Source organism: Portunus trituberculatus, chromosome 38 (assembly GCF_017591435.1).
Source record: "Portunus trituberculatus isolate SZX2019 chromosome 38, ASM1759143v1, whole genome shotgun sequence".
Classification (NCBI taxonomy): Eukaryota; Metazoa; Arthropoda; class Malacostraca; order Decapoda; family Portunidae; genus Portunus; species Portunus trituberculatus.
In genome coordinates, this window is record NC_059292.1 from 30,169,246 (window position 1) to 30,187,610 (window position 18,365).

The following is an 18,365-nucleotide window of genomic DNA, read 5'->3' on the forward strand; positions in this document are numbered from 1 at the left end:
AAGAAAACAGGATGGAAAACAACAAAGATGGATATGCAGGAGAGAGAGAGAGAGAGAGAGAGAGAGAGAGAGAGAGAGAGAGAGAGAGAGAGAGAGAGAGAGAGAGAGAGAGAGAGAGAGAGAGAGAGAGAAAGAGAGAGACTGTGGAAGGGAGAGGGAGGGTGCAGGAAGCGTACTAAAAATTCCGAATGTTTGCGGTGACTGAGGAATGAGCGTCGGGATGGGGAAGTGCAGATTAGGGGAGGGGATGGATGGCGGTCCTCGGCTTGTTATCTCTCACGGTTGTTATCTCCAAACTTATCTCTGACCACCGCCAATGCTGCGTGATTCCCAGCCTTACTTCGCGGGGTTTTATTGTCCTCTAAACCTCCAGTGGTGTGTGTTTGTGTTCGCAAATGTGGTTTATTTATGTATGTCTGATTTACCTGACGACGCGTTTTGCCGCTCAGCCCACACACACCTTTAGTCTCTCTCTCTCTCTCTCTCTCTCTCTCTCTCTCTCTCTCTCTCTCTCAATAAGCACGATTCCTTTGCCTTTCCTTCACTCCTACTTCACCTCTCCTGTCTCCTCTCCCTCCCTCATTCCCTCCACGCCAGTCCACCTTCCCTTCCTTCCTCCCAGCGTCCCCTTCCCTCTTAACCCACCGATCCGGGTCTGGTCATCGCTGTGAAGGCTTATCAGCGACAGAGACAAATAAATAAATGGCAAGTGGAGGACTGATAAATAAATGCTTGGAACACCGCGCGGGTGCCGCCGACACTTGCTGTGGCCCCGTTTCTTCTCCCTCTCGCTGTTTGCATTAGTATATTCAGCAGGTATTTGCACTTCGCCTCGACACGACCCGCGGACAAAACGGTGGAGAAGAAGGAGGAGGAGGAGGAGAAGCAGCAGGAGGAGGAGGAGAAGAAGGAGAAGGAGAAGGAGGAGGAGGAGGAGGAGGAGGAGGAGGAGGAGGAGTAGTAGGTGGAGGAAGAAGTAGGAGTGGGAGGGGAGAGAAAATATATATAAAAAAAGGAGTGATTCATTGCCTTAGCGGCTGGTGGTGGCTTCCAAAGTGGGGAGTATTTTTCAAGATTGGTCCCGCCGAGGTCTCCCGCAGGATAAATAAACATGAGCAGTGCGTGTTGCGTGTTGAGGCAGTGATAGCGATGTTAGCTTGGGTTAATATATTAGCGGGCGCGGCGGCGAGGTGAGAGGGAGTGTACGGCGAGGACGAGGACCCTCACACCGGCTGTAAACACTGCCGGCCTCCCGCATAAATAAGAACGATACCCTGAGAGAGAGAGAGAGAGAGAGAGAGAGAGAGAGAGAGAGAGAGAGAGAGAGAGAGAGAGAGAGAGAGAGAGAGAGAGAGAGAGAGAGAGAGAGAGAGAGAGAGAGAGAGAGAGAGAGAGAGAGAGAGAGATGCATGAAATGAAAAGAAAAAGATGATGATGACAATGATAATGATGAAGTTTGGAGGTCGTAAGAGATTTTCATACTCACACTCAACCAAACGTAATTCCTGAAGACACACACACACACACACACACACACACACACACACACACACACACACACACACACACACACACACACACACACACACAAAGATAGACAACGACAGCAGAAAAAAAAAAAAATCAGTCACAATGGAAACAGCAAACTAGAAAGGAGCCAATGAATTAATGGAAAAGGAAACTAAAAGCCAATCGTTGATGTAACAACTAACCACGAGTTCAAAACAAGTGTCTGGAGGAAACATGTGACTCTTATATGACGTAGCCCAGACCTCTCTTAGTACTCATAGTGCAGGTACCACGTGGGAGAAGCAGCATACATACACTCCTAAATCACGTGGGAGGAGCAGCATACATACACTCCTAAATCACGTGGGAGGAGCAGCATACATACACTCCTAAATCACGTGGGAGGAGCAGCATACATACACTGCTAAATCACGTGGGAGGAGCAGCATACATACACTCCTAAATCACGTGGGAGGAGCAGCATACATACACTCCTAAGTTACGTGGGAGGAGCAGCATACATACACTCCTAAATCACGTGGGAAGAGCAGCATACATACACTCCTAAATCACGTGGGAAGAGCAGCATACATACACTCCTAAATCACGTGGGAGAAGCAGCATACATACACTCCTAAATCACGTGGGAGGAGCAGCATACATACACTCCTAAATCACGTGGGAGGAGCAGCATACACACACTCCTAAATCACGTGGGAGGAGCAGCATACATACACTCCTAAATCATGTGGGAGAAGCAGCATACATACACTCCTAAGTCACGTGGGAGGAGCAGCATACACACACTCCTAAGTCACGTGGGAGGAGCAGCATACATACACTCCTAAATCACGTGGGAGGAGCAGCATACATACACTGCTAAATCACGTGGGAGGAGCAGCATACATACACTCCTAAATCACGTGGGAGGAACAGCATACACACACTCCTAAATCACGTGGGAGGAGCAGCATACATACACTCCTAAATCACGTGGGATGAGCAGCATACATACACTCCTAAATCACGTGGGAGGAGCAGCATACATACACTCCTAAATCACGTGGGAAGAGCAGCATACACACACTCCTAAATCACGTGGGAGGAGCAGCATACATACACTCCTAAATCACGTGGGAGGAGCAGCATACATACACTCCTAAATCACGTGGGAGGAGCAGCATACATACACTCCTAAGTCACGTGGGAGGAGCAGCATACACACACCCTAAATCACGTGGAGGAGCAGCATACATACACTCCTAAATCACGTGGGAAGAGCAGCATACATACACTCCTAAATCACGTGGAAGGAGCAGCATACATACACTGCTAAATCACGTGGGAGGAGCAGCATACATACACTCCTAAGTCACGTGGGAGGAGCAGCATACATACACTCCTAAGTCACGTGGGAGGAGCAGCATACATACACTCCTAAATCACGTGGGAGGAGCAGCATACATACACTCCTAAATCACGTGGAGGAGCAGCATACATACACTCCTAAATCACGTGGGAGGAGCAGCATACATACACTCCTAAATCACGTGGGAGGAGCAGCATACATACACTCCTAAATCACGTGGGAAGAGCAGCATACACACACTCCTAAGTCAGTAATTGTAAAAGCTTTAATCACTTTTACGTATCTCAACATTTGACACACAGTAGTAAATAACTCGAAAGACTCTTTTTATCTTTATATATGAGAGGAAAGCTGGTCAAGGGCAACAGAAAACAGAAAAAGGGTCACTAAATTGCCATTCCCTTTGCAAGTCTAAGAGAGTTAGCCAAAAAATAAATAAATAAATGTCTTGAAATTTTCTTCTACTTATTTAACTCGAGTGATAATTTAACGAAGATTCAACAGTGCAAATAATGAATACACAGAAGGAAACATGTGAAACCGTCTAAGTGGGCTTTGAAAACAGTCCTTGAGAGCATAAAGCGTTCAGGAATACGGGCGGTGCTCATATCGCAAGACAAACTGCAGCTGTGGGTGGTGATAACAAGCCTCCCGCCGCGACCTGTAGGCCTAGAGAGAGAGAGAGAGAGAGAGAGAGAGAGAGAGAGAGAGAGAGAGAGAGAGAGAGAGAGAGAGAGAGAGAGAGAGAGAGAGAGAGAGAGAGAGAGAGAGAGAGAGAGAGAGAGAGAGAGAGAGAGAGAGAGAGAGAGAGAGAGAGAGAGAGAGAGAGAGAGAGAGAGAGAGAGAGAGAGAGAGAGAGAGAGAGAGAGAGAGAGAGAGAGAGAGAGAGAGAGAGAGAGAGAGAGAGAGAGAGAGAGAGAGAGAGAGAGAGAGAGAGAGAGAGAGAGAGAGAGAGAGAGAGAGAGAGAGAGAGAGAGAGAGAGAGAGAGAGAGAGAGAGAGAGAGAGAGAGAGAGAGAGAGAGAGAGAGAGAGAGAGAGAGAGAGAGAGAGAGAGAGAGAGAGAGAGAGAGAGAGAGAGAGAGAGAGAGAGAGAGAGAGAGAGAGAGAGAGAGAGAGAGAGAGAGAGAGAGAGAGAGAGAGAGAGAGAGAGAGAGAGAGAGAGAGAGAGAGAGAGAGAGAGAGAGAGAGAGAGAGAGAGAGAGAGAGAGAGAGAGAGAGAGAGAGAGAGAGAGAGAGAGAGAGAGAGAGAGAGAGAGAGAGAGAGAGAGAGAGAGAGAGAGAGAGAGAGAGAGAGAGAGAGAGAGAGAGAGAGAGAGAGAGAGAGAGAGAGAGAGAGAGAGAGAGAGAGAGAGAGAGAGAGAGAGAGAGAGAGAGAGAGAGAGAGAGAGAGAGAGAGAGAGAGAGAGAGAGAGAGAGAGAGAGAGAGAGAGAGAGAGAGAGAGAGAGAGAGAGAGAGAGAGAGAGAGAGAGAGAGAGAGAGAGAGAGAGAGAGAGAGAGAGAGAGAGAGAGAGAGAGAGAGAGAGAGAGAGAGAGAGAGAGAGAGAGAGAGAGAGAGAGAGAGAGAAATAGACTGATGAAAGTAAGAAAAAAAGAAAAAAATGAAAGATGGAAAAAAAACGCAGAGAGAGAGAGAGAGAGAGAGAGAGAGAGAGAGAGAGAGAGAGAGAGAGAGAGAGAGAGAGAGAGAGAAAAGTGAGACTCCCAAGTTATCTCCTGCAACACATGTTCCCCCAGCATGAGGCCAGGCTTCTCTCCCCTTCCTCTTCCTTCCCCTCCTCTCCTCCCCCTCCCCAAACACACATCCCGGGCAGCAGGGAGAGGTGCCTCCTGCCCTCTCACCTCACCTCTCCTTCCTGCCATCCCTCCTCCACGCAGATCCTTCCTTACTTCTCTCGTCTTTATTCTTTTTTTATCTGTTATTCTCTATTCCACTTATTTTTTGTTTTTCCACTTTTGTTTTTGTTTCTGGGTGTATTCCGTAACCATTCTCTGTATTTCCGTTGTTCTCTCTCTCTCTCTCTCTCTCTCTCTCTCTCTCTCTCTCACATACACACTTTCCACCACCTCCTTTTTTTCCTCATCTCTCTTTATCACCACCACTTTTTCTTTAAACCTTTAACCAACACAGAAGAGAAAACACCAACACAAGAAAGACTAATCCCGTTACATCTCACCCCTGAAGTAAACACAGATGCCTTATGAGTAGTAACTAATGCCGGGAGATTTAGGCATCGTGTCCCTGGCTGGCGGATGGCGGGTGGCAAGGGGACGAGGAAGGGAGGTGGTAGGTGGACAAGGACACGAATCTTGAGGTACGACAGGTAATTCAGAGCAACGAGACATTCATCTTGAGATATTTCAGCCTCCCTCACGTCGGCTGTCACTCGTTATCAGGGCGATAGAAAGTAAAGGACTCCACTCCACTCAGAATGACGCAGCTTACTACTCAGTCTCACTAACGGAGGCTGTGGGAGTCAACGCTGTGTATGCAAATGGGTGGGTGATGATGCTGTATGTACTTAACCTCTTCAATACCGTGACGCGTTTCCATATCTATTCTGCTTACTATTTGGTGATTTTATACGGCTTCAGAAACTTTTGTAGGGATTAATATCGTGAAGACTCAGGCCATTAAACTCTTATCTTCCATAGACCCTTCCTAATGTAAGTGAAATCGTATAATCATATTAAAAAATTGAAGGTAAAAATGCGTTCCAGTACTGAAGCGGTTAAAGAACGTATGTGTGTGTATTTACGTGCGTTATGGAGCACAGATGAATATAACTTGATTGAGCGTAGATCAGAAAAAGCATAAGACGTAGAGGGCGAAGAAAGGTCACAGTAAAACCATCATGTCTGTTTGTCCCGAAACGTTACAGGTACAAGTTGAACGGACATGGTGATTTTACTACGACTTTTCTTAACCCTCTGTGTATATAACTTGTGATACGTGAAGAAGAGTACAGGAAGATAAAAGAGTCAAGTTATTATACTTCTAGTCAGTATGTTACTAAATCACTGTTTTAAAAGGGGTGAACTAAATATTGATGATTAATTAGATTGACTATTGATGTTTGAGAGAGAGAGAGAGAGAGAGAGAGAGAGAGAGAGAGAGAGAGAGAGAGAGAGAGAGAGAGAGAGAGAGAGAGAGAGAGAGAGAGAGAGAGAGAGAGAGAGAGAGAGAGAGAGAGAGAGAGAGAGAGAGAGAGAGAGAGAGAGAGAGAGAGAGCATAAATAAAAGAAGCATTAAAAGATACATATTTCTTCTTCAGTTCTCACGATTAGGATTCACAGGATTGAGAGGTTATCAGTGACTCATGTAATGCTGCCATTAGACTTGCGCTGAGAACACTGCAGTAACTGTTTGAAAATAATGATATGCAGTAATCAAGATAAGGAGCTAGGATCGTATGAACAGCATCTCTCTCTCTCTCTCTCTCTCTCTCTCTCTCTCTCTCTCTCTCAAGCTAAACGGGTATTTACCGGAAGTCACGAATCTGGAGATGCTTTGACGTGCCCGATCACCTCCCGATAACGTCACCCGCACGACAACCCGGAACTTAAACGGGACGCGGGGAGGGAAGGAGGTGAAGGAAGGCATGGGAGCAGAGGGAAGTAAACGGATGCTGAAGCAGGGCAGAGAGAGAGAGAGAGAGAGAGAGAGAGAGAGAGAGAGAGAGAGAGAGAGAGAGAGAGAGAGAGAGAGAGAGAGAGAGAGAGAGAGAGAGAGAGAGAGGCCGATATCAAAAGGATGAAGAATCAACAAAAGTCCTTGTGTGTGTGTGTGTGTGTGTGTGTGTGTGTGTGTGTGTGTGTGTGTGTGTGTGTGTGTGTGTGTGTGTGTGTGTGTGTGTGTGTATCTCACCACTTCTGTGTCTTACCACCACCACCAATACCACCACTACCACCACCACCACCACCACCACCACCACCACTATCACCATCACCACCACCACCACCACCAGCAGAGACGGCGTTCAGCTGATGCCATAATGCAAGACTTGTGTCGAGGATTAATTGCTGGGGACTAGTAGTGTCACCGCCCTGCTCCCTCATCCCCTTCCTTCCCCCTCTTCCCTGCGCCACTTCCCTCGGCCCCTGCTCAGCCCTCGCCTCCTGAAGAAGTGTTTGTTTACTCGGCGTCTTGGCGGTGACGTCTCCACCCTCACGCCCCGCCGCTACATCGCTTCTCGTTCTTTGACTTGGTGTGCTCCGGTTACTGAGCTTATTAACAACTGTCTTTCCTCCCTCCCTCCTCTCCCTCTCTCCCTCTCTCCTTCTGTCACTCTCCTCCACTCTCCCTCCTGCCCTGCTCCATCCTATATGCCCTCCCTTTCCTCCTAGCGACCCTCCTGTTCCTTGTCTTTCTTCCTCCCTCTCTTCACGTTGACAGCTTGTTCCCATTGCTTGTCACCTTCTTGCCCTCACCTGACAGCGCCAATGAGGTGTATCGATGGTGACTTGGAGGTAGTGATGTATTTAATTAGCTCGTGTCTATTTTTTTTTTCGTTTTTTATATTTTGTGTTTGTGTGGGTGTTTGTGTTAGTGTTAGTGTCAGGAGCGTCTTATTTGGGGTCTTGCCTGTAAATACTGTCTGTCTGTCTGTCTCTCTCTCTCTCTCTCTCTCTCTCTCTCTCTCGTTTCACATCTTTCTTCTCTTCTTCTTTTACCTCGATGTGTTTAAGCTTTTTTGGTCTTCTACTGTCTTCCTGTTTCACCCTCTTCCATCTCTCTCTCAGTTCCTCCTTTTCTCCAGTATCTTTCTTCTCCTCCTTTCATTTAATTTCTCTGGATGTTTCACTTGTCCTTTTCCTTCCTTTCTTTCCTTTTTGCCTTGTAATGTTCTCCCCACATCCTTTTATATTTTTTCATCACAAAGCTGTCTTTCTTTCTTTCCTTAGTTTTTATTCTAAATCTCTTTCTCTTCACATCCTTCGTCTTTCTGTCTAACACTCTGTCTATTCTTATTTTTACTCTTATCTATCTGTGTTCTACCTTTCTTTCCTGATCCTTCCCTTTACCACCTCTTCCCTTCTACTATTCTCACCGTTCGTTTATCTCTTTCACATTCTCTCCACATTCTTCCTCTTCTACTCGTCTTTACTTGTGTTTCTCCTTTCTTCCTTTTACACCTTACCTTTACTAAACTATTTTCTTTTCCTTGTATTTGTCTCAGTTCTACCTTCCTTCCTTCATCCTTCCCTTGACGTCCTTCCTTCCTTCACTGCACTATAAATCGTGAAGGAGTGAAGGAGGGACACGCCACTGAAGCTCATATTCTCAAACTCTTCTGTGCTTCACCTCCACTATTTCAAGAGCATTTATTTAAGTTTACACGATATTCTTAAGGTGCTTCTACGGTTCTAGAGGTAGATTGACAAAATTTTTATATCATTAACTGGAGAAATAAACTTGAAAACACTGCTGATCATCTCTGTGCCCTTGGAAAATAGTCGTAGTGAGAGAGCAAAGAGAGTGAACACTAACTTCCTCCTACCAAGCATTTCCATCCACTCCTCCTCCTCCTCCTCCTCCTCCTCTTCTTCTCCTCGGAGCCTCCACGTCAGCAGCGCGTCAGCAGCACTCTGGTTCTGTTGATAGTGTCGGCGAACCGTTTTTCCTCGTCTAATACACGCGAACATCCTGGAACATTTGTGAGTGGCGTCTCGAAAAGAAAAGGAAAAAAAAAAAAAAACACTCACACACAAAGTCAATGGCGTTCGATTCTCCGTCCCCGGGCTTTGATACACACACACTCACACACACACCTCTTGTATTAAACGCTCTCCAGGAAAGGGCTTTTGTTCGTCTATTTTATGATTTTTTTCTCTTTTTTTCTCTCTCTTTTCTTTTGTCCCCTCAGTTGACACATCCTCCAAGCAGAAGTCTCTCCTCCTCGTCTTGATATCATGAGAGGTATAAACGTTCGTCAACTTTATATTCGATCCTCTATACCAAGGGGATCCAATCGCCTTCCTCGGCTGCCAATAAGGGATCAGAACGTTTCGCCTCACCCCCTCGCGCTGCTCACTTGTCACTGATATGAACGTGTCAATAACCTCATTCTCTTGACGCACGGTGCTCAGCCAATATCACGGATCAAGTGCAGATTTATTTGTTGCTGTTCATATTATTTCGTCTTGGGAGGGGGAGGGGGATGGGGAGAGAGGGGGGTGCGTTGGAAGGAGAGGAAGAGATAGAGGAGGAGGAGGAAGAGAAAGGGTGCGGAAGAGGTAAGAAATGTTTGCTACGGAAAAAAAAAAAAAATACTTGCTCGGGGAAACTTGATGGAGTGATTTCGCGCATATGACGCGCGTATTCCACACTAAGCAAAATTCCTCATACCAGAGTGAAATGCACCCAGAGAGCACGAGTTTCGCCACCGCGCATCGCCACGGCTTGATCTGGGAAGAGGGAGATGAACAAAATATTACCAGAAAAAAATATATTGTCATGGGAGGCGTGTATGCATTTCTATGGGTTTAACACCGAGTCGCATCTGCCGCCTTGACCGCTGTGCTCTGGGATTCTCATAAACTTTCGTGTGGTGGTGGTGGTGATGGTGTTGTTAGTCTGCCTCCGCGCCTTTCACTGCCTCTCTCTCTCTCTCTCTCTCTCTCTCTCTCTCTCTCTCTCTCTCTCTCTCTCTCTCTGGCGATGCTTTGATGCAGTCTGTCAACACTCGCTGCAGATAAGAGTGACGCCGCCGCCTCAGCCACCCGGAGGAACGTGTGGGTGAGAGGGAAGAAAAGGGAAGGGAAGGAAGACACGGCTCTCCACGCCTTGCTGAGTTACTGTTGGGCTCATCTTTTCTCTTGCTACCGTTTTCAGTCACTGTGATACTACTACTACTACTACTACTACTACTACTACTACTACTACTGCTACAACCGCTACCACCACCACCACCACCACCACCACCACCACTACTACTACTGCTGCTGCTACTACTACTACTACTACTACTACTAATGATAACTTTTCACCGCACCCTGAAACTTCTATTACCGCAATATATGAAATAAGGAAAACAAAGAAGGAAGATGAAATAAAGACCTTCCTTGTTTCGTGGGGATAAAAAAACACCCTTGGGAGACTCACCGCCCTTCCGTCCTGCTCTCCCTTTCCCTTCTTGGTGCCCTCCCTTTGTCGTGGGGAACATGTATACATTCTTCTAAGATCTCATATTTGCCTTGATAATGATAAAAATACCTGTAAATCTTTAAAACACTCAGTATCCTATTAACTCAATTTACACTTTCCTCAAACATTTCTCACTTCTATAATGAATTTTCTGCTTTGCAAATGTATAAAAACCTTCTTTAAAATATTCTTCTGCTAATCTCTTGACCAATAACAACAAAATCAAAACATAATAAAAAACAAACTTCACTAAACACCACTAAAAAATCATCAAACCTTCATAAACTAACACCATCGTCAACACTTCTTCCACCATAAGACTCTAGGAAGCAGTGAGAGAGACACATCCACCTGCCTCTGTGCACCATATACCGAGCAGCAGCGAGGCCTCCACACAGCCATTAGCCAAACCTCTGCTGTGAGCCGTCCGGACTTGCACTTAATCCGGAAACTGGTCTTCGGTCACAGGCGGAAGAGAAGCCTTGGTCACTTTCTTGGGTTGGTCACGAGGAGGAAGGGAGAGGGAAGGGGGGGGAGGGACAGAAGGAAACGCAAGGATGGCTGAGGTAGAGGGAGAAAAGAATATAACAGAGAGAGAGAGAGAGAGAGAGAGAGAGAGAGAGAGAGAGAGAGAGAGAGAGAGAGAGAGAGAGAGAGAGAGAGAGAAGGACGGAGGAAGTGGTAAGTCAGAAAAGCGTGAAGAATGAATGGTGATGGAGAGCGTGAAAGGAAGTAAAGTAAAGGCGACACAGAACTCAAAGGTGTTCGGGGAAGGTAGAGGAGGAAGAGCAGGAGGAGGAGGAGGAGGAGGAGGAGGAGGAGGAGGAGGAGGAGGAGGAGGAGGAGGAGGAGGAGGAGGAGGAGGAGGAGGCGTGAAATGTACAATGAGAGGTGAGAACAGGTAGAGGAGGAAGGGGCTGACAGGTGTGTGGTGTGTGGTGAGGATGGAGGCGAAGGTAAGGCACCAGGTGAGTGTGTGTGGACAGGTAAGGAAGAGCACGTCCTTGTCACAGGTAAGCGTATCATAAAGGAACACGTATTATTTCTTCTTTCTTCTCTTTTCTTTTTCCTTTCCGTTGTACATTTGCTTTTACCTCAAAGAAATAGTGAATAAAGAGGCGATAGTGGTAAGTGACAGTGCAAGGGAAAATCTCATACTATATTTATTATACTTTTCAACCTTCCTGTGGCAAGACGTTCGTGAAGGAGAGCAATATTAACCCTTCCAGTACCATGACGCGTTTCTGTATTCATTCTGGTTACTATTTTGTGATTTTATACAGCTTCAGATACTTATGTAGGGGTTAAAATAGTGGAGACAGTGGCCATTGATCTTCTGACCTCCATAGACCCTTCCTAATGTCAATAATATGGTCTAATCGTACACAAATCTCATGGTAAAAATGTATCCCAGTACTGAAAGGGGATTAATGAGTCTTGGAAACATAACTGCCTTCAATCCATTCAGCCTTTCCTTTATCACTATTTTTCTGGTGGGATCCGACACATCTAAACCAACATTACTCCCTTTGCCATGTTTTTTTGTCTATTCCTAACTAATGGTTGATAGATTACACTAATTTGACATGATCTAAAAAAAAAAAGGTCAAAATTTAGAATGTTATAGATTTACCTCTAGAGATAGAAACACATATTATCCATTCTGTATATTTATCCATGTCTACACACACACACACACACACACACACACACACACACACACACACACACACACACACACACACACACACACACGTAGATAGATGAGAAGGCAAGTGGTTGACCTCAGGGGAAATATGGTGTAGAAAGGAGAGTGAGCACGAGTGATGAGGGTAAATGAAGGTGTGAAAGCAGTAATATGGTTGTGTGTGTGTGTGTGTGTGTGTGTGTGTGTGTGTGTGTGTGTGTGTGTGTGTGTGTGTGTGTGTGTGTGTGTGTGTGTGTGTGTGTGTGACGTGATCTGAAAAGTATTTCTAATTAGATGAGATCAGACATTTTATTACTGTAACTGTAAGAACATGAGAGAGAGAGAGAGAGAGAGAGAGAGAGAGAGAGAGAGAGAGAGAGAGAGAGAGAGAGAGAGAGAGAGAGAGAGAGAGAGAGAGAGAGAGAGAGAGAGAGAGAGAGAGAGAGAGAGAGAGAGAGAGAGAGAGAGAGAGAGAGAGAGAGAGAGAGAGAGAGAGAGAGAGAGAGAGAGAGAGAGAGAGAGAGAGAGAGAGAGAGAGAGAGAGAGAGAGAGAGAGAGAGAGAGAGAGAGAGAGAGAGAGAGAGAGAGAGAGAGAGAGAGAGAGAGAGAGAATAAAACAAACACACCAACTTCTACACACATACACATACATATACACACACATACACACACATACATTCACACATACACACAACACAGGCCAAAAAGAAATATACACAAGTAAATCCCTAAGGTGAGGACAGGAGAAAGATCAAAGAGCTCGTGGGAAGGAAATCGTGTTTTATGAGCTCTGAATTTTCTTTTTTTATGAGATTATGATTGGACATTGTAGTGGCGACACGTAACGGTCCCGGCGTCCTGAGGCGTAGCGGTGACTGGAGGTGACGGAGGAGAGTCGGGAGGTGTGTGTGACGGTGTGACGGGGAGAGGCACGAACAATGGGAAGGGGAAAAGGGAGCTAAGAAGGTTGGACAGGAAAGGGAAAGGTGGAGAAGAGGGTGGGTGTGCATGAGAGAGGAAATTGAGTTAGAGAGTAAAAATGGATGATGGAAATAATATGAAAGAAAGAGAACTGGAGAATATGCTTAGAAAGATGAAAGGAAAATGGAGAAAGATGGAGGGAATAAGGTAGTTGTGAGTGGGAGGAGTGAGGGAGGGAGGAAGTAAAGAATATGAGTAAAACAAAAGGAGAGAAAGAAAAATGGAGAATGTGAAGAAAAGAGAACGAAGTGATATGACTGTTTTTGAGTGACGAAGAAGAAGGAACATTGAATCATAAGCTGTACGAAGGAAGTAATGGATGAAAAGCAGTGATCAACGTTAATATAGAAGGTAGTAAGGGAAAAAACAAAATTCAATACATCTACTCTCTTTAAAGTTTATTTTTTCTCATTAAGTGATTTTTTCTTAATTAAACTTGTCTATCAATCTCTACTAAGACTATCCCACCTGCAACACTATACTCTCCTGTTTCAACACAATAACTCACCCATTCATTCTATTATTCATCTATTTATAGTTTGTTTACCTTTTTTTTTTATCATTACCAAGCCAAACATTAAGTCCTTAGAAAAAAAAAATACTCAGTGTGGGTAAGGCCTGTTTTTTTCTTTTTGAGTGTTCTGTCTATGTTTTTTTCAATTTCTGACTGGCATCTCAACGTCAGTCTGTGTTCTTAGTCGATATGAACTCTCCTTTACCTATTTCTACCAGTCTCGCCTCCTCTGCTTTTCATCTCTTCTGCCTCTCACTTCTTCTAACTGAATTTCACCTCCCTATTTCGATGATAAGAATTCACCTTTACCTCTTTCTACCAGTCTTTTCATCTCTGCTTCTCATCACTTCTCCTTCTCATTTCCCTTAACTGACTTCCATCTCGCCTCTCATCCCCCATTTCCCTATTTCGATGATATAAACTCTCCTTTACCTATTTCTACCAGTCTATATCACACCTCTGCTTCTCCTCTCTTTACCTTTTCATCTCCACCTAACAAACTTCCACCTCGCCTCCCATCTATCCATCTCCCTATTTCCCTCGGCTCTGCTCCTCTGCCTCTCCCTCACCTCAGCTGACCCAAGTAAGCGATAAGCAGGACAGGAAGTGGGCCGCCGTGTCTCCCTGGGCTGTGGGTCACCTCCCTCGCCCCAATCGCTCTGTTTTGCCCTCGAGAGAGAGAGAGAGAGAGAGAGAGAGAGAGAGAGAGAGAGAGAGAGAGAGAGAGAGAGAGAGAGAGAGAGAGAGAGAGAGAGAGAGAGAGAGAGAGAGAGAGAGAGAGAGAGAGAGAGAGAGAGAGAGAGAGAGAGAGAGAGAGAGAGAGAGAGAGAGAGAGAGAGAGAGAGAGAGAGAGAGAGAGAGAGAGAGAGAGAGAGAGAGAGAGAGAGAGAGAGAGAGAGAGAGAGAGAGAGAGAGAGAGAGAGAGAGAGAGAGAGGAGAGAGAGAGAGAGAGAGAGAGAGAGAGAGAGAGAGAGAGAGAGAGAGAGAGAGAGAGAGAGAGAGAGAGAGAGAGAGAGAGAGAGAGAGAGAGAGAGAGAGAGAGAGAGAGAGAGAGAGAGAGAGAGAGAGAGAGAGAGAGAGAGAGAGAGAGAGAGAGAGAGAGAGAGAGAGAGAGAGAGAGAGAGAGAGAGAGAGAGAGATAAGAGAGAGAGAGAGAGAGAGAGAGAGAGAGAGAGAGAGAGAGAGAGAGAGAGAGAGAGAGAGAGAGAGAGAGAGAGAGAGAGAGAGAGAGAGAGAGAGAGAGAGAGAGAGAGAGAGAGGAGAGAGAGAGAGAGAGAGAGAGAGAGAGAGAGAGAGAGAGAGAGAGAGAGAGAGAGAGAGAGAGAGAGAGAGAGAGAGAGAGAGAGAGAGAGAGAGAGAGAGAGAGAGAGAGAGAGAGAGAGAGAGAGAGAGAGAGAGAGAGAGAGAGAGAGAGAGAGAGAGAGAGAGAGAGAGAGAGAGAGAGAGAGAGAGAGAGAGAGAGAGAGAGAGAGAGAGAGAGAGAGAGAGAGAGAGAGAGAGAGAGAGAGAGAGAGAGAGAGAGAGAGAGAGAGAGAGAGAGAGAGAGAGAGAGAGAGAGAGAGAGAGAGAGAGAGAGAGAGAGAGAGAGAGAGAGAGAGAGAGAGAGAGAGAGAGAGAGCATTTCATTCTCTCCACCATCCTTGTTCTAGTCACTGTTACACACACCACAGGAAACTCCAGACCTCTAGCCACACATATGGCCCGCTTGACCTAAAGGGGATCATGTGACCTTAGTGACCTGCCCTGACCCTGAATACTGAGACGGAGGCACCACGTTTGTCACCTGTATGGGTCTGGCCCGTTGACAGCAACGAGGACAGCTGTGTGACCCGAGTGACCCGCCAGTGACGCCTCCATCCCTGTCCAGCCCGTCCGCCTGCTGGTGTTGTCGCGTGCTGTCTGCCGCGGGTATATAGTGAGGTCGTGGCCTTGGGCGGGGATGGAAGGGAGGAGAGGAGCAGGCTGGGTACGTGAGAGGTCCGGAAGATGGAATAAAAACACGAGTCTGGGTTTTAGGTGTTAATCTTGAGGCAGGAAGTATTTAAGTCTGAGTCAGTTAATGCATTTCCACCATCGAAAAGTAACAAGAAAAGAAGAAAAAACATTAGCTTATAACATCGCTTCATTCCTCTTTCCTGCCTATACAAACCCTTACAGTCATACGTTCCTTGAATTTGTATCTCTAAAACAGTATAGCTCAGAGTATGTACAAATTAGGTGGCGCGCGAGTGGAACAGTACCGTTCTTTAAGCCAGTCAGCTCACCTCAAAGTACACACTAGCGTGATCACCAGACACGCAATCGAGTCTCGCTGTAACAAGAGCCCGCATCGCCCCACCAGACAGAACAATTTCCCTTGATAGAACGCAGCGAAGCAAGCGAGTCGGGTACACTGTTCATATATCAGCGCTAAACACGGATCTGTGTGAGTTCTGGTTAGCCACCACCTTCATTTCCCCTTCCAGGATATAATATTAGAATAAAAAGAAAACTCCCTTTGTTGAACTTGGCTCTTTTATTTTCCTTGAGTGTTCCTGCTTCTCCTTAGTTCCCTCTGCTCCCCTCTCCCCCCCGTTTCCTTCCTGCTGGTGTCAGGGTTGTGCATCTCGAGGCCCTAATTAAGCGAGGGCTCTTTATGTCCCTACACCTTGGCTTTGTTGGCGTCAGCGACCTCGCCTTTTGTTCCACGACAATCCAGGACAATAGGCTAATGAGACACCTTCAGGAAATCGTCACCTGGAGGAGAGGCTGCCGACTTCCGACCTGGCAGAGTGTTTGTTGTGGAGCTCCTGCCGCTGGAGGTGTGGGGTGAAGGGTGGTGGTGGTGGTGGAGGTGAGAGGAGAGGAGGGAAAGCGAGGAGAAAGGAGGGGAGGGATGGAGAGAGGAGGGATGGGGAGTGAAGAGGAAAGGAAGGAAATGGAAAAAGGTCTTTGAAAGGGTTCAATTGAGCGTTTCACGTATTCCTTATTGTTATATTTTTCGCAGATGTATAAGATTAACTTGCGGAAAATGACTGGCGCCGAGGAGATATTACCGCAGTACAAGCTGCATTACCACTGTCATTCGGAGCGATTCAAATTTAAGCGTGTGTGACTGCGATCGCCCCAGGCCGCCGGTGCAGGAAGGGCGCCGCGCCGGGGAGGAGAGGGAGGGGAGGAAAGGCAGGGTGGGCGGCGAGCAGAGAACACTCGTGTGGTGCAAAACACAGCAAATATTTTGACGAAAAAAAGCAGTGCCTACACCATGCAGACACGCACGCACACACACACACACACACACACACACACACACACACACACACACACACACACACACACACACACGCGAGAGAGAGAGAGAGAGAGAGAGAGAGAGAGAGAGAGAGAGAGAGAGAGAGAGAGAGAGAGAGAGAGAGAGAGAGAGAGCGAAATCAAGATGCCTTATTCCAGTTCCCCAGCGGAAGAGAGATAAAAATGCAAGGAAAGAGAATATTATTAGATAGTCAAGCGAGAAAACATTAAACGCATCTAAAAGGAAATAAGTAACTGATAAATGTGCATTGAGATAAGAAGTATAAGCACAGGTGTCATCCGAGAGACGTAACAAATATGCCTGAACCTGTGTCCACAAAAGCACGTCCTTGATATGCCGTTTTCCCATCACCATAACGTTCCACACAGCACACTGCCGATAAATTCTGAACACACTATGACGGAACGTAACAATCACCTTCAACTTGCAAAGTGATATCACTGCACGTAGTAAGACAGAAAAATCATCTCCATGGAAAAGAGAGAGAGAGAAAAAAATCCTTAACCCTGAATTCATGCAAGTTGGCTTTATCCCTAATACGACGTGGACAGTTATAATAGTGCTATAATACAACTCCCGCTAACCCAGCATTCTTGTCACTCTTAACGCCTCCAGTACTAAGACACTTTTTTTTACCGTGAGTTTTGGGTGTGACTGGACGATTTTATTGACATTAGGAAGGGTATATGGACGCCAGAAGATTAATGGCCAGAGTCACCACTATTTTAATCCCCATATAAGTTTCTGAAGCTGTATAAAATTGCCAAATAGTAAGCAGAACGAATTATGAAAAACTCGTCATGGTACTGAAAGGGTTAAGATCGGTTTGACTTCCATTACAATTCCACCTACGATAAAAAAAGAAAAATAAAGTCTAGCAGGAGTAAGAACATCTAAAGGCAGGAGCAGGACACTCTTGCAACACTCAGGAGGAGGAATAAGAGTGACGTAATTCCTTTCTTTCTCTGTTAGCAAATCTTTCAAGTTGGTACAAAAATGAGGCACGCTTTGGTATTCTTACTCTTTGCTTCAAATGCACAGAAGAAAGTCTACTGCTGGGGATACACACGTACGTCTCTCTCTCTCTCTCTCTCTCTCTCTCTACTACTACTACTTACCCATCTATTATCTTTATTTCCTCCTCTTACTCTTTCTTCCCTTCCACGAATCATTATTTTTCTAACCTCCCTCCTTCCCCCTCTCTCGTGCTCTCCTTTATGTACTGATATCTTTTCCCTTTTTCTATCTTCGCTTTTTTTTCGTCCCTTTTCTAATGTTCTTCCAGGTATATTGTTATTTTTTCTTTCTTTCACTAACAAGCCATCCTATATTGTTATTTCCATCCCCCTCAGCCCCTCCTCCTCCATCTCTCTCTCTCTCTCTCTCTCTCTCTCTCTCTCTCTCTCTCTCTCTCTCTCTCTCTCTCTCTCTCTCTCTCTCTCTCTCTCTCTCATTCACACTTTTTTTCTTCCTTCATCTTTTTCTATTTATATTCTTTATTGTACGAGTATTATCATCTGGTTTTATTTTTCTCTGCTTTATAAAGTCAATATTTTCCTCTATTCCTCCTCTTTTCTCTCTTCCTGTTTCATTGTTTCATCATTTCCTTTAACATTCTCTTGTTACATTCTCTTTTGTTCCATTCTTCTCTTGCTTCTGTTTATCTTGTCGTTCCTTCACGCTCTGGCCTCCTTCTCTCCTTCAGTCAGGTGTCAGGCGACTGTTTGTCCCTCCCTACGTCAGGCAAAAGTGACAGCTCGCCCATACCTCCTCCTCTTCTTCCTCCTCCTCCCTCTTTTCTCCTTCTCGTCTTCCTGTGTGTAGGCGGTCTGACATCTCGCTGCCCACCTCCCTCCCCATCCAAGGC